We start from the raw sequence: 14,551 nt of genomic DNA, 5'->3' as shown, positions 1-14,551 counted from the left end.
AAAAGACTTGAGACTGGGGCGGAGGTTCACCTTCCAGCAGGACAACGACCCGAAACATACAGCCAGAGCTACAATGGAATGGTTTAGATCAAAGCATATTCATGTGTTAGAATGGCCCAGTCACAGTCCAGACCTAAATCACATTGAGAATCTGTGGCAAGACTTGAAAATCGCTGTTCACAGACGCTCTCCATCCAATCTGACAGAGCTTGAGATATTTTACAAAGAAGAAGAATGGGCAGAAATGTCCCTCTCTAGATGTGCAAATCTGGTAGAGACATCCCCAAAAAGACTTGCAGCTGTAATTGTAGAGAAAGGGGGTTCTACAAAGTATTGACTCCGGGGGGCGCCATACAAATGTACCCCCCCCCACACTTTTCACATATTTATTTGTATCATTTATCATTTTCCTTCCACTTCACAATTATGTGCCACTTTGTGTTGGTCTATCACATAAAATCCCAATAAAATATTTACGTTTTTGGTTGTAACATGACAAAATGTGGAAAATTTCAAGGGGTATGAATACATTTTCAAGGCACTGTAGTCCAAAAATATTTTTTTTGCTAGAAAATTATTTAGAACCCAAAAACATCATATATTTTTTTTTCTAACACCCTAGAGAATAAAATGGCGGTCATTACAATACTTTCTGTCACACCGTATTTGCGCAGCGGTCTCACAAGCGCACTTTTATTTGAAAAAATACACTTTTATTGAATAAAAGTAAGACAAAAGTAAAGTAAGCCCAATTTTTTTTTTTTTATATTGTGAAAGATAATGTTACGCCGAGTAAATTGATACCCAACATGTCACGCTTCAAAATTTTACCCTTAAAAACCTCCATAGGCGATGTTTAAAAATTTCTACAGGTTACCAGTTTTGCGTTACAGAGGAGGTCCTGTGCTCAAATTATTTCTCTCGCTCTAATGATCGCGGAGATACCTCACATGTGTGGTTTGAAGACCGTTTTCATATACGGGCGCGACTCACGTATGCGTTTGCTTCTGCGCGCGAGCTTGTTGGGACAGGGCGCTTTAAAACTTTTTTTTTCTTATTTATTTTACTTAAATTTTTTATTTTGACACAGTTCTTTTTTCTTTGGGTCACATTTATTCCTATTACAAGGAATATAAACATCCCTTGTAATAGAAAAAAAGCGTGACAGGACCTCTTAAATATGAGATCTGGGGGGTCAAAAAGATCTCACTTCTCATATTTACACTTAAATGCAATAGTAAAAAAGATTTTTTTTTTTTTCCTTTTTAAGAGCTATGGGTGGAAGGGACATTTGACCTCGTTTCTGCCCTCCCATGCCATGGAGCCGAGCGGGGGCCATCTTCCCCTCAGTCGGCAGCCAGGCATCCATGGGAGAGGACCCAATCCTCTCCAACGCTACCGGCGCGTCCGGTAAGCGGCGGAGACGACCGGAGCACACCAGGAGGGGGGTGGGCACCTCTCCCCCCTGCTAAAATGATCTTGCGGCGAATCCGCCGCGGAGACCACTTTTATCCTAAATAGAAACGCACGCCGTTCCCACAAATACCAGGGTTATGGCAGCTAGCTGCTGCCATAATCCCGGTATTTAGCGTCAAAGTAGCGATGTACGGGATTTGTGTGAAGTGGTTAAATAAAAAAATAAAAAATAAAAATGTGTGTGTGTGTATATATATATATAATCTCTCTCTATCTCTTTTCATGTGACAACACTGAAGAAATGACACTTTGCTACAATGTAAAGTAGTGAGTGTACAGCTTGTATAACAGTGTAAATTTGCTGTCCCCTCAAAATAACTCAACACACAGCCATTAATGTCTAAACCGCTGGCAACAAAAGTAAGTACACCCCTAAGTGAAAATCTCCAAATTGGGCCCAAAGTGTCAATATTTTGTCTGGCCACCATTATTTTCCAGCACTGCCTTAACCCTCTTGGACATGGAGGTCACCAGATCTTCACAGGTTGTCACTGGAGTCCTCTTCCCCTCCTCCATGATGACATCACAGAGCTGGTGGATGTTAGAGACCTTGCGCTCCTCCACCTTCCGTTTGAGGATGTCCCACAGATGATCAATAGGGTTTAGGTCTGGAGACATGCTTGGCCAGTCAATCAACTTTACCCTCAGCTTCTTTAGCAAGGCAGTGGTCGTCTCAGAGGTGTGTTTGGGGTGGTTATCATGTTGGAAAACTGCCTTGTGGCCCAGTCTCTGAAGGGAGGGGATCATGCTCGGCTTCAGTATGTCACAGTACATGTTGGTATTCATGGTTCCCTCAATGATCTGTAGCTCCCCAGTGTCGGCAGCACTCATACAGCCCCAGACCATGACACTCCCACCACCATGCTTGACTGTAGACAAGACACACTTGTCTTTGTCCTCCTCACCTGGTTGCCCCCACACACGCTTGTCACCATCTGAACCAAATAAGTTTTTCTTGGTCTCATCAGACCACAGGACATGGTTCCAGTAATCCATGTCCTTAATCTGCTTGTCTTCAGCAAACTGTTTGCAGGCTTTCTTGTGCATCATCTTTAGAAGAGACTTCCTTCTGGGATGACAGCCATGCAGACCAATTTGATGCATTGTGCGGCGTATGGTCTGAGCACTGACAGGCTGACCCCCCACCCCTACAACCTCTGCAGCAATACTGGCAGCACTCATACATCTATTTCCCAAAGACAACCTCCTGGATATGATGCTGAGCACGTGACCTCAACTTCTTTGGTCGACCATGGTGAGGCCTGTTCTGAGTGGAACCTGTCCTGTTATACCGCTGTATGGTCTTGACCACCGTGCTGCAGCTCAGTTTCAGGGTCTTGGCAATCTTCTTATAGCCTAGGCCATCTTTATGTAGACCAACAATTCTTTTTTCAGATCCTCAGAGAGTTCTTTGCCATGAGGTGCCATGTTGTACTTCCAGTGACCAGTATGAGAGAGTGAGAGCGATAACACCAAATTTAACACACCTGCTCCCCATTCACACCTGAGACCTTGTAACACCAATGAGTCACATGACACCGGGGGAGGGAAAATGTCTAATGGAGCCCAATTTGGACATTTTCACTTAGGGGTGTACTCACTTTTGTTGCCAGCGGTTTAGACATTAATGGCTGTGTGTTGAGTTATTTTGAGGGGACAGCAAATTTACACTGTTATACAAGCTGTACACTCACTACTTTACATTGTAGACAAGTGTCATTTCTTCAGTGTTGTCACATTAAAAGATAGAAGAAACGATTTACAGAAATGTGAGGGGTGTACTCACTTTTGTGAGATACTGTATATAGTGTATATGTGCAAGACTGCAGGTATTCATCTCTACAACTGGATCAGGATCAGTTGTTTGAAATACATTTTGGACATTAATGGACAGGTTAGTTTTTTTTCTTTTTTTTTTCTTTTTTTTTGTTTTGTTTTTTTCACAGACAGTTTGTAAAATAAATAGATGGTTGGCAACTCTTCCCCTTGTCTCCATGTACTATGGCGCGGGTGACACATCTGGACATGCTTCCTGTTGGTGCCAATGGTGGGACCAACACCGAATGTTGCTGACACAACCGCCTGCAGTCACCACCAGGGGGCACATGTGACGTAGTGACAACGCAGGGGGATCAACCAGGAGGCAGTTGTCAACCTTAACCAGGAAGTTCCTCAACAAGGACCTTCACAGCAGGATCACCAGGGGTTACTTTACTGAAATGTGAAGGCTTTAAAAGATTCGATTTTTAAAATGACTTTTGAAAAGACATTCACGTGTTAAAGTTCATATATGAGATTTTAATGATTGACTTTAGTTTTACTTTACACGCGCCTGAAAGGATTCCATGTAACATTCCTGTGCTGAATGCTCGGCATCTGACAAATCTTTGACAGAATGTGAATTTTAATGTCCAGTGGCGGGACTAGAGAGAGGCCCAGGGAGCTCCGGCGACATAAACTATTTTATTTTTATAAAATGCCATTGGTATCTTTTTTTTTTTTGGGTAGCTTAACCTGTTCCAACGTTTCCTGGTGGTGACAACAGAGGACCCTCGCTGTGCAATGTGTGTCTGCCTGGCTGCTTGCAGTCTCTTGCTAGGGGGGAATGTGACTGAGTGACAACGCTGGAGCACAATCGGAAGGAAGGGACAGAGGGTTGTCACCCTATAACAGGAAGTTGACCGGCACAGCGGGTGTGGCTGGGTAAGGGGGAGAGAACTCTCCCCCCCTTCTTCTTGCTGACCCGTAAGTGACGTGTGTGACGTCACTTCCGGGTGCTCCTGTCATTTGACGTCACTTCCTGGTGCACCGGTCAGCCTCCCCTGGCCAGCATGGCTGGGAAAGAATGCATTGCATTACATTCAGCAGAGAAAAGACCATCGGATGTCCCGTTAAAGAGTACCTGTCACCAAAAAATCATCACATATGGATGGGAAAAAAAAAGTTAAGCAAAAAAAATTTATTTATTTTTTCTTGCAAAAAATTTAAGTTGCACCCAAGCACATAAAATACCCCCTCCAAAAAATGTTGAGGCCACCCGACTTCACATCTACACACAAGTGCAAACGCATGCGTCGGGGGGGGGGGGCGGCTACGCATGAAAACATCGATTGCAGTACACATGTTACATATCGCTGTGCACGCAGGAGTGAGAGCAATACTTCAAACACCAGACTTCCTCTGCAAGGTTTAATTGATGACCTGTAGGGGGCTTTTAAAGTGTCCCCTATAGAAAATACAGGGTACTGATGTTGGTCACCATTTCACGGGCGCACACAAATTTAAGGTTTGACATGTTGGGTATCTATTTACTCGGCGCAACCTTGTCTTTTTTTATATTTTAACATAAAATTGGGTAATTTATTGCGTTTGTGTACCCTAAGTTTAACTTTAATGCATTTTTTTTATTTTACTGAAATTTTGTGTTTCCTAGACCTTTTTACAGTAATATCGCGTGACGTAAAAAATTGGAGCTTCCACTATTTTATTGTCTAGGGTGTCTGAATTTAGAAAATAAATAATGTTTGGGGCTTTTATGTGATCTTCAGGCCTACATTTTTTTTTTTTTTTAAGGTGTGCAAAAATGGCTCTGGTAGCGAAAGGGTTAGGAATTGAAGACCATTTTTATAATGACAAACCTGTTTAACCACTTGCCTCCCAAGCTAATTCTGACACTTCTCTCCTACATAGAAAATTACTGAGGACCCCCAAACATTATATATAATATGTTTGGTAATATGTATATGTATGTATATATATATATATACCCTGTTTCCCCGAAAATAAGACCTAGCATGATTGTAGGTGATGGCTGCAATATAAGTCCTACCCCCTAAATAAGCCCTAGTTAAAGTCCTTGTAGGCCTTATTTTCAGGGTAGGGCTTATTTTCGGGGAAACAGGGTAGGGCTTATTTGGGGGGTAGGGCTTATATTGCAGCCATCACCGACAATCACGCTAGGTCTTATTTTCGGGGAAACAGGATATATATATATATATATATATATATATATATATATATATATATATATATATATTTTTTTTTTTTTTTTTGCAGAGACCCTAGGGAATAAAATGGCGATTGTTGCAGCTTTTTGTGTCGCACCGTGTTTGCACAGCAATTTTTCAAATGCAATTTTTTTATTGTTTTGGGGGGGAAAAAACCCTTTCATGAATTAAAAAAAAAAAATCAAAGTTAGCCCGACTTATTTATTTTATTTTATTTTTATAATGTGAGATATCATGCTTCTCTGAGTAAATAGATGCCTAACATGTCACGCTTTAAAATTGCGCACACTTGTGTAATGGCGCCAAACTTTGGTACTTAAAAATAGGCGATACTTTAACATTTTTTTTTTTTTTTTTTTACAGATTACCAGTTTAGAGTTTCAGAAAAGGTCTTGGGCTAGAAATATTGCTCTCATTCCCACGTTTGCGGCAATACCTCACATGTGTGGTTTGAATGTCGTTTACATATGCGGGCACGACCTATGTATGCCGTCGCTTTTGTGTGCGAAAAGTTTTATTTTTTTTTTATTGTTTATTTTATTGCACATTTTTATTTTATTTTTATTTATTTATTACACTTTCCTTTTTTTTTTTAATCCCTTTTATTCCTATTACAATGAATGTAAACATCCCTTGTAATAGGAATAGGGCATGACAGGTCCTCTTTACATCTTTACAGAGAGACGTGGGGTCTAAAGGACCCCACATCTCTCCTCTAGGCTGAAAAAGCCTGAGATAAAAAAAAAAATTAACCGATCTCAGGCTTTCCAGCCAAATACAGTGTTTACAAACTGCCAGGGCCAGGAGTGACGTCATAACGTCGCGCCCAGTCTCCAACAGTCATAGAGATGACCGGGGGGACCATCTGGTCCTCGGTCATCTCTATGGTAAACTTTCGCCTGCCGGTGGGTGCTGATCGCACGGGCAAGATTGGAGAAGCACCGGAGGGCGGCGGGAGGGGGGTGGGGGATGTCCCCTCCTACCACCTGTAAAAACAATCAAGAGGCGGAACAATTGTTTTTACTGTGCAGGAAATCGCCGGCTGAAAAGAATGAATGGACGATGCCTGCAGCTGCAACCATCATTCAGATATCGCCACTTCAAGTCCCCAACGTCATATAACGTGAATCCCGGGGGAAATGGTTAATATAGATGTGATTTTAAAGATCATGGGGGTATATCAGCTCTATTATAATCCAAATTAAAAAAAACATGAAGGCAAGGAAAAGAAAAACAGGGGGAAAAAAGTTTATGTGAAATCAAAGCTTACTCAGTTCTAGACGAAACATTTAGGTGGGAGCCTCTAGATGATGGATTTTCAGTGGAAGTTGCCCCCCCATTTAACTTGCCTCCGAGTTTAACTCTTTCAAGGCTACAATATGTTTGATTTATGTTAGTGGTAGCTGTAAGTACACATCTACATCCTCCACAAAATGTAACATCCACCAAAGTGAGAGACCTGAAAATGAAACTATCACATCCTTAAACTAAAAGTAAAATTAACCACTTCAGCCCCGGAAGGCTTTACCCCCCTTCCTGACCAGGCCATTTTTTGCGATACGGCACTGCGTCGCTTTAACTGACAATTGCGCGGTCGTGGGACGCTGTACCCAAACAAAATTGACGACCTTTTTTCCCACAACTGGAGCTTTCTTTTGGTGGTATTTGATCACCTCTGTGGTTTTTATTTTTTGCGTTATAAACAAAAAAAGACTGACCATTTTGAAAAAAAAACACAATTTTTTTTTAACTTCTTGCTATAATAAATATCCCAATTAAAAAAAAAAATGTCTTCCTCAATTTAGGCCGATATGTATTCTTCTACATATTTTTGGTAAAAAAATTGCAATAAGCGTATATTGAATGGTTTTGCAAAAATTATAGCGTCTACAAAATAGGTAATAGATTTATGGCATTTTTATTATTATTACTTTTTTTTTTTTTACTAGTAATGGCGGAGATCTATGATTTTTATCAGGACTGCGACATTGCGGCGGACTGATCAGACACCTCGGACACTCTTTTGGGACCACTGACATTTATACAGCGATCAGAGCTATAAATAACCACTGATTACTGTATACATTTCACTGGCAGGGAAGGGGTTAACACTAGGGGGTGATCAAAGGGTTAAATGTGTTCCCTCAGTGTGTTCTAACTGTAGGGGGGGTGGCACTGCCACCCCCCCTATATACTAGGAACACACGATCTGTCCCCTCTCCCCTGCCAGAACGTGGATTTGTGTGTTTACACACACAGATGCTTGTTCTGGCTGGCTCTGTCAGGAGCGATGGCGGGTGCCCAGTGGACATCGCGGCTGCGGGGCATGTACATTGGCTCCTCAGCACCGTGGTGGGTGCGCTCCCCCTATACCCCTTAAAGCGGCCGCCGTACATCTACGGTGTTTTGCGACCTGGTGCTGAGGATTGTGGCATTTTATTGAAATAAATTGAAAATGCAAACAATGTTTAGTTAAAACAAACTAAATCGTTATACAAATTAAATAGAGAGGGGGGTGAGAGAGAGGGGTGGGAGAAATGAAAGGGTGAGAGAGACAGGGGCTGAGAGAGAGGAAGCATTAGAGAGAGAGGAAGGGTGAGAGAGAAAGAGAGAGAGGAAGGGTGGGAGAGGGGTGAGAGAGAGAGAGAGGAAGGGTGGGAGGGGGTGAGAGAGAGAGAGAGAGAGAGAGAGAGGAAGGGTGGGAGGGGGTGAGAGAGAGAGAGAGAGGAAGGGTGGGAGGGGGTGAGAGAGAGAGAGGAAGGGTGGGAGAGGGGTGAGAGAGAGAGAGAGGAAGGGTGGGAGAGGGGTGAGAGAGAGAGAGAGAGAGAGAGAGAGAGAGGAAGGGTGGGAGGGGGTGAGAGAGAGAGAGAGAGAGAGAGAGAGAGAGGAAGGGTGGGAGGGGGTGAGAGAGAGAGAGAGAGAGAGAGAGAGAGGAAGGGTGGGAGGGGGTGAGAGAGAGAGAGAGAGAGAGAGAGAGAGAGGAAGGGTGGGAGGGGGTGAGAGAGAGAGAGAGAGAGAGAGAGGAAGGGTGGGAGGGGGTGAGAGAGAGAGAGGAAGGGTGGGAGAGGGGTGAGAGAGAGAGAGGAAGGGTGGGAGAGGGGTGAGAGAGAGAGAGGAAGGGTGGGAGGGGGTGAGAGAGAGAGAGGAAGGGTGGGAGAGGGGTGAGAGAGAGAGAGAGAGAGGAAGGGTGGGAGGGGGGTGAGAGAGAGAGAGGGAGAGAGAGAGGAAGGGTGGGAGGGAGAGAGAGAGGGGAGAGAGAGGAAGGGTGGGAGAGGGGTGAGAGAGAGAGTAAGGGTGGGAGAGGGGTGAGAGAGAGAGAGGAAGGGTGGGAGTTGGGTGAGAGAGAGAGAGGAAGGGTGGGAGTTGGGTGAGAGAGAGATAGGAAGGGTGGGAGAGGGGTGAGAGAGAGAGAGAGAGAGAGAGAGAGAGAGAGGAAGGGTGGGAGTTGGGTGAGAGAGAGAGAGGAAGGGTGGGAGTTGGGTGAGAGAGAGATAGGAAGGGTGGGAGAGGGGTGAGAGAGAGAGAGAGAGAGAGAGAGAAGAAGGGTGGGAGAGGGGTGAGAGAGAGAGAGGAAGGGTGGGGGGGTGAGAGAGAGAGAGAGAGAGAGAGAGAGGAAGGGTGGGAGAGGGGTGAGAGAGAGAGAGAGAGAGAGAGAGAGAGAGAGAGAGGAAGGGTGGGAGGGGGTGAGAGAGAGGGGAAGGTGGGAGAGGGGTGAGAGAGAGGGGAAGGTGGGAGAGGGGTGAGAGAGAGAGGAAGGGTGGGAGAGGGGAGAGAGAGAGAGGGGAAGGGTGGGAGAGAGAGAGGGAGGAAGGGTGGGAGAGGGGTGAGAGAGAGAGAGGAAGGGTGGGAGAGGGGAGAGAGAGAGAGAGGGAGGAAGGGTGGGAGAGGGGTGAGAGAGAGAGAGGAAAAGTGGGAGGGGTGAGAGAGAGGAGGGGTGGGAGAGGGGTGAGAGAGAGAGAGAGGAAGGGTGGGAGAGGGGTGAGAGAGAGAGAGAGAGAGAGAGAGAGAGAGAGAGAGAGGAGGGGTGAGAGAGAGAGAGAGAGAGAGAGAGAGAGAGAGGAAGGGTGGGAGAGGGGTGAGAGAGGGGTGAGAGAGAGAGAGAGAGAGAGAGAGAGGGAGGGAGGAAGGGTGGGAGAGGGGTGAAAAAGAGAGAGAGGAAAAGTGGGAGGGGTGAGAGAGAGAGAGAGAGAGAGAGAGGAGGGGTGGGAGAGGGGTGAGAGAGAGGGGAAGGGTGGGAGAGGGGTGAGAGAGAGAGAGAGAGAGAGAGAGAGGAAGGGTGGGAGAGGGGTGGGAGAGAGAGAGAGAGGAAGGGCGGGAGAGGGGTGAGAGAGAGAGAGAGGAAGGGTGGGAGGGGGGTGAGAGAGAGAGAGGAAGGGTGGGAGGGGGGTGAGAGAGAGAGAGGAAGGGTGGGAGGGGGGTGAGAGAGAAAGGGAAAGGATGAGAGAGATGAGGCTGACAGAGAGGAAGGGTGGGAGGGGGGAGAGAGAGAGGAAGGGTCAGAGAGGGGGTGAAAGAGAGAGGGGGTGCGCTCCCTATACCCCTTAAAGTGGCCGCCGTACAGGACAGCGATTCAGCCGCCATCAAATGACAGCGGGTGGTCGGCAAACAGTTAAACTTAATTCAGGGCTAGATTAAGAGCTTTTTGGGCCTGGTGCTGAGGATTGTGGAGGGCCTTTATATAGAAATAAATAAAATGAAAATGCAAACATTTTTTTGTTAAAACAAACTAAATCTTTATACAAATTAAATAGAGAGGGGTGAGAAAAATGAAAGGGTGAGAGAGACAGGGGCTGAGAGAGAGGAAGCTTGAGAGAGAGGGGAGTTGGGGGTAAGAGACAGAGGGGCAGGGGCGGACTGACAACTCAAGGGGCCCCCGGGCAATAGGAGATTATGGGGCCCCCAGGCAATAGGAGAAGATTATGGGGCCCCTGGGCAATAGGAGATTATGGGGCCCACAGGCAATAGATTATGGGGCCACACAGTATACACACACATACAGTATACACACACAGACACATAATATACACATACAGTATACACACGCAGAATACACACACTGAAAAGGTACTGGAGAGGCGGGCCAGCTATAATCTTGGGATTTTTTTAAAAAAACACAGATTTTTACATACTGTCCCTGGTTTTATTGAGTCAGCCCTGATGGGGCCCCTTAGTGGCATGGGGCCCTCGAGCAGTGCCCGAGTGCCCGAATGGTCTGTGCGCCCCTGCAGAGGGGGGTGAGAGAGAGATAGAATGAGAGAGAGGGGGTGGTAAGAGGAAGGATGAGAGAGAGGAAGGTTGAGGGGTGAGAGAGAGAGGGGGTGAGAGAGAGAGGGGGTGAGAGAGAGGGGGGGGAGAGAGGGGGGAGAGAGAGAGAGAGGGGGGGAGAGGGGGGGAGAGGGAGAAAGGGGGGAGAGAGAGAGAGAGAGGGGGGGAGAGAGAAAGGGAGGGATGAGAGAGACAGGGGCTGACGGAGAGGAGGGGTGAGAGAGAGGAGAGATGGGGGTGAAAGAGAGAGAGGGGGGGTGAAAGAGAAAGAGAGGGGGGTGAGAGGAAGGATGAGAGAGATGGGGCTGACAGAGAGGAAGGGTGATAAAGAGAGAGGGGGTGAGAAAGAGGGGGGATGAGAGGGGTGAGAGAGAGGGAAGGGTGAGAGAGAGAGAGGGAGGGGTGAGAGAGTGGGTGCCTTTTGGGTAGTTTTAATAGGGCAGTAATGTGGCACACATAGTGCACCGCGTTGAACTATGGGTGGAGCCACATTGCGGTAAGAGTGAGAGTGGCTGCCCGATACGCGATGCATAGGAACGTGTGCACTCTGTCACTTCTGCATGATGTGAATGGAGCTTTACACTAACCAACCATGTAATAGGGGTATTTACTAAAAAAAAAAAAAATCTTCCCTGCCTCTCTGCTAATCTCTGCATCTTTATCCACCTCCTCTCAGTACACCATATGCTCATCTTTGCACCCCCGCCCCCCCTCCAACCCCCCTCTTTGATCATGTTTGCCCTCCAAGGCTGGTGGCAGTCTCAGTGACGGGGTGGGGGGGGGGGGGCAGGCAGGGCTTGTTGTACTTCCCCCCCAATGTCGCCATCAGTCAGCAAAGGTGATGATGGACTGGGGCTCAGGGAGTCTGATATACCTATGAATGCTCTTACAATTTACATATCGATACCCCTGAGATTTACATATCTGTCACATGTATACCGCACACAGAGCTGGGCTGGACAGCATTCGGGACTCACTCACATCATTGGGCTGGGCCTATCTTAAGGAAGGGGCCTGGAGCAGCAGCTCCATTATGTTAATCCACCCTGACTTATTTTAATACGTATATATACGTTATGGTTTGCAAGTGGTTTACCCAGGTTATGGCTGAAAATATCATCCATAACTCCTGGTATTTTTTTTTTTTTTTTAGCTGCCAGCTGCCTTTCTCATAAAAATGGTCCGAGCAACTCATTAGCCGCTGGATCGCTTTCAGAAGCAGCGGGAGGGGACGTTTGTTACATGAGAGAAGTGTAGGTAGGCAAGTGGCAAAATATAAATGTAAAATACAGATCATTTTCGGGGTCCTTTCTTCAGACAGTACTACAGAAAAAAAGTTGCCCTCTGCTCCGCCCCCTCTCTGATCATGTGACCCCCGTGCCTAGGCTCCAGGCCATACCAGCCTTTAGCAGCATTTTCTCCAGGAGGAGTATTTCAGTCCCTGAAGCCCACCTCCATATCTGGTTAGTGTAGTTCTACCTTAATATTTGTCTGCTTGATAATAAAAAGCCGTCGCCTTCACCATTCTACCAAATAAGAAGTCTCATCTCTCCTGTAAGAAATAGTTTACGACAAACTTTTCTCAGTGAGTCCGAGGTGAACTGTGATTTGTTCAGAACATGGAGGGGTTAAATTGTTTTGGAATGTAGCAGATGTGAGATGCAATTTGGTGTTTAATGTGTAAACCAGCAGAAGGGTGACAATTTGGATCATTGTGTAACTGACACATTGCTGTCATGTGGGGGAGGAGGATGGTGTGGGGGGGGGGTCACTCTTCCCTCCTACTATCCTGCATCAGCAGCTTTGGCTGAGATAGTAGTGTGCTGGACAGTCGGACCCAGGGTGACAACTGACCGAGTGACAGGGGACTAACCCATCCGCCATGTACTGAGGGCCACCTCCAGACACAGATCCCACCACACAGGGGACACCACCACACAGGGGACACCACCACACAGGGGACACCATTCTGGTACAGTAAAGATTGTCACGTAGTATCCTTCACCTGAACAGGTAAGAATCCCCAAATCTGAGCAATTGTCTGTAGACCTGACAATAAGTACTGCACTGCCATTGGCCGCATCACCAATGACCATACAAACCTTCAAAATGACACAAAGAAGAGGAAATGGTCACAAATGTTATCACCATGTCCAAGAGAGAGCCAACTTTGTGTTGTGACTGCACTGATAGACCCTGTCCAGGGTCTGTCCTACCTGTGTGATGTCTGTCCTACCTATCGAGTGTCTGTCCTACCTGTCGAATGTCTGTCCTACCTGTGTGATGTCTGTCCTACTCTGTGGTCTCTGTCCTATGTCTCCAGTGTCTGTCCTACCTGTATGGGTTCTGTCCTACCTGTATGGGTTCTGTCCTACCTATACTATGTCTGTGCTACCTGTGCTATGTCTATCCTACCTGTACTATGTCTGTCCTACCTGTACTATGTCTGTCCTACCTGTGCTATGTCTGTCCTACCTGTGCTATGTCTATCCTACCTGTACTATGTCTGTCCTACCTGTACTATGTCTGTCCTACCTGTGCTATGTCTGTCCTACCTGTGCTATGTCTGTCCTACCTGTACTATGTCTGTCCTACCTGTACTATGTTTGTCCTACCTGTGTGATGTCTGTCCTACTCTGAGGTCTCTGTCCTACCTGTGTGGGTTCTGTTCTACCTGTACTATGTCTGTCCTACCTGTACTATGTCTGTCCTACCTGTGTAGTGTCTGTCCTACCTGTGCTATGTCTGTCCTACCTGTACTATGTCTGTCCTACCTGTGCAGTGTCTGTCTTACCTGTGCAGTGTCTGTCTTACCTGTGCAGTGTCTGTCCTACCTGTGCAGTGTCTGTCCTACCTGTGCAGTGTCTGTCCTACCTGTACTATGTCTGTCCTACCTGTACTATGTCTGTCCTACTTGTACTATGTCTGTCCTACCTGTGCAGTGTCTGTCCTACCTGTGCAGTGTCTGTCCTACCTGTACTATGTCTGTCTTACCTGTACTATGTTTGTCCTACCTGTGTGATGTCTGTCCTACTCTGAGGTCTCTGTCCTACCTGTGTGGGTTCTGTTCTACCTGTACTATGTCTGTCCTACCTGTGTAGTGTCTGTCCTACCTGTGCTATGTCTGTCCTACCTGTACTATGTCTGTACTACCTGTGCAGTGCTGTCCTACCTGTGCTATGTCTGTCCTACCTGTGCTATGTCTGTCCTACCTGTGCTATGTCTGTCCTACCTGTACTATGTCTGTCCTACCTGTACTATGTTTGTCCTACCTGTGTGATGTCTGTCATACTCTGTGGTCTCTGTCCTACTCTGTGGTCTCTGTCCTACCTGTGTGGGTTCTGTTCTACCTGTACTATGTCTGTCCTACCTGTACTATGTCTGTCCTACCTGTACTATGTTTGTCCTACCTGTACTACGTCTGTCCTACCTGTACTATGTCTGTCCTACCTGTGCAGTGTCTGTCCTACCTGTACTATGTCTGTCCTACCTGTGCTATGTCTGTCCTACCTGTGCAGTGTCTGTCCTACCTGTGCAGTGTCTGTCCTACCTGTGCTATGTCTGTCCTACCTATACTATGTCTGTCCTACCTGTACTATGTCTGTCCTACCTGTGCTATGTCTGTCCTACCAGTGTGGTGTCTGTCCTACCTGTGCAGTGTCTGTCCTACCTGTACTATGTCTGTCTTACCTGTACTATGTTTGTCCTACCTGTGTGATGTCTGTCCTACTCTGAGGTCTCTGTCCTACCTGTGTGGGTTCTGTTCTACCTGTACTATGTCTGTCCTACCTGTACTATGTCTG

General features: G+C 46.5%; 1 protein-coding gene across 3 annotated transcripts in view; it reads left to right on the top strand.

Moving 5' to 3' along the window:
• Nucleotides 1-14,551, top strand: part of HAO2 (hydroxyacid oxidase 2) — a 61,633-nt gene that overhangs the window by 5,404 nt on the left and 41,678 nt on the right. For 2 of the 3 annotated variants that reach the window (XM_073617522.1, XM_073617520.1), the window contains exon 1: nucleotides 12,543-12,761. The exons of the other annotated variant lie outside the window; for it this stretch is intronic. The gene's annotated coding sequence lies outside the window, so the exon portion shown is untranslated. Of the gene's footprint in view, nucleotides 1-12,542; nucleotides 12,762-14,551 lie in introns of those variants that run through there. 3 annotated transcript variants of the gene reach the window in all.

Source organism: Aquarana catesbeiana, linkage group LG02, assembly GCF_042186555.1.
Source record: "Aquarana catesbeiana isolate 2022-GZ linkage group LG02, ASM4218655v1, whole genome shotgun sequence".
NCBI lineage: Eukaryota > Metazoa > Chordata > Amphibia > Anura > Ranidae > Aquarana > Aquarana catesbeiana.
This window is presented reverse-complemented; position numbering and strand designations above follow the sequence as displayed.